We start from the raw sequence: 2,657 nt of genomic DNA, 5'->3' as shown, positions 1-2,657 counted from the left end.
ATCCAAGAACATCGAGTGACAAAAATATCGGAATAAAATTACTATTCTAATATTCAGAATTTAGATTAGACTTACTAATTAATCCAACCAACGCAACCATAAGTCCAAACTTATCCACCGATCCTGTCCAAACCAAAATGTATATCTAAGAACATCGAGTGACAAAAATATCGGAAGAAAATTACTATTCTAATATTCAGAATTCAGATTAGACTTACTAATTAATCCAACCAACGCAACCATAAGCCCAAACTTATCCACCGATCCTGTCCAAATCAAAATGTATATCCAAGAACATCGAGTGACAAAAATATCGGAATAAAATTAAACTTTTTACAAATGATGATGCGGTCGACGAATCGATGTAACGAACGAACGTGTCAGCGATTCACGGTTCAATTAAGGTCGGCATAGTTTTTAAAAACGTGCAACTTAATCGCGATATCCGGGGAGAACGCTTAGCGAGAACTCGACAGTGCAACAATGGCGGGCACTGTATCGTTGGTACGGCTGGCCGAGGCGCAATTACGGCCTGGACAATGGCTGCGCCACTCCGCGTGCCCTCGTCCGTGGCTGGCCACGCTTTGCTCTCTCTCCATCTCTCTCTCTCTCTCTCTTCCCCCTCCCCGCCCCCTCCCGCGTCGCGACTCGTTAATTAAGAAAGAAACAATTTTTCAGTTTTCGATCCGTTTCGCCGTGTCGCGCCTCTCTCCCCCCTCCACTCTCCTCCTAGTAATTGCACTAGTTGGATAAAAATAGCGAGAAACGCGCGTGGAAGAGAGGGAAGGAGGGGGGAAGGGGGGGGTGTTGGCTTTTCGTCCAACTCTCGTTTCGACGCTTTACCACGAACTTTGTCGATCGTTGTTGGTGGCCGCGATTTAATGGACCACTTAGGTTGGTAACTGTGTTCTCAGGTCGACGGTGAGAAAACGTCAGATTGTGAATAGTTGGAGGGGATGTTGGGAAATATAGGGAATATAATGGGAAATTTTTCATGGAAGAAAAATTTTCTCGAGGGTGGTTCCAAGTGTCTGTCGAAAGTTTTGAGATTTTTCACGCGCGGTTGGAAAATTTAAAAATCGAATCGAAAGCGGGGAAAACTCGTGAAATTTTATCTCCAGAAATCTCGAGATCGAAAATTCTGAAAAATTCTTCGCGTTGAGTTAAACAATAGGAGGAGGTAATATTTTTCAAAATTGGGGAAATTTGTCTGTGCCCTCTTTAATTCTTCGACTGAGAAATGAAAATATTTTTCGAATCTTTTCACGAAATTTCAGGTCCAATTTTTCTCCGACGTATACGAAAGCAATGACGACGAAATCCCAATTGGCGAATACCAGTTTTAATCACTCTCGAATTTATTTCGACGATGATCGAGAAGACCATTTCCACGGTTTCGTGACCTGATTCGCCCCGCGAAACGTAACAAACAGGCTCCAAGTGATTAATTTACTTGAAAACTTTCGTAATCAGATCGCGAGAGGCGTCGTACACCCACGATAAGATGTGACGCTTTTAATAATTTATATAACTCAGAAAGTAAAACTTTGGAAATGTTGGGGGAAAAATCGCTGAAATGATTTGAGTTTACGGTATTTTGATCCGAATAATCAAGGAGAAGAGAAGTCTATCTTGGTTTGACTTTTTCTTAGTCATTATTGACTTGTTATATATCGGGTGTTTCGAGTATGTTTGATATTCGAATTGAATTTTTATTCATTATATAGAAATATTGGAAACATTATTTAAAATATAAATTTAGATCTAATTTATAATTTCAATCTTCTTGATATAAAGAATATAAATAATCTTCGATAGAAATTATATTTTAAAAATTGCAGCTAATTTCTTCGAGAATGAAATATCGACTTATATCGACATATATTTACTAATCGCTAAACGTATGAAATAGTCTGCACTTAATATCACCATATATTCTCACGGATCATTGACTAACAATCAAACGTTTCGCATGGTCGATCGAACGATTAAAAAAAATATATATTTTCGTTTTTTATTTAATCCTATATTTGCATTATTTGCATATATTTATTTCCATTAATAACATGGTCGAGATCTGTATTCAAGAACACGGCGATTTTTTCGATCCGTTCTCGAGGTAAGCGTTAAAATATCGCGATAGTTTTAACGATTCCCAGGATATAGGAGCGTTTCGTATGCGCAGAACGTTTGCGCAATCATGCTTCCTCGGAGGAATGGGCGAGAATGGGTCCGGTGAGAGGAGGAGAAACACCGGTGAGTGTACACCGATCGCCTGTTTGCATTCTATGCAGAATCGGACCGTGAAACGTATACAAGGTTGACGAGAGGTCAACGACTGCGGGAAAAAAGTATGGGCGTGTCTGGGAGCTGGTTATTTATCGAGACTGCTGAGTAAATCGATGATTTCCTAAAGAATTACGTACTCGACTCGAATCTAACCTAAATTCCAATTCACCATCGATTCAGGTTTAAGATAATTTAACGTGATAATTTCTTCGACATACGACAGTTTAATCTGTAATGGATTTTAAGGTTAAGATCTTGAAAGACTTAGTATTTAATGTAACATAATCGATGATAAGAAACCAATGATATTATCTATTCGATTTTATATGAAATCAAAATAATTTCTTCTAGTTTAATCTGTAATAGAT

The sequence above is a fragment of the Apis dorsata genome, unplaced genomic scaffold (assembly GCF_000469605.1).
Source record: "Apis dorsata unplaced genomic scaffold, Apis dorsata 1.3 scaffold_5, whole genome shotgun sequence".
Taxonomy (NCBI): domain Eukaryota; kingdom Metazoa; phylum Arthropoda; class Insecta; order Hymenoptera; family Apidae; genus Apis; species Apis dorsata.
This window is presented reverse-complemented; position numbering follows the sequence as displayed.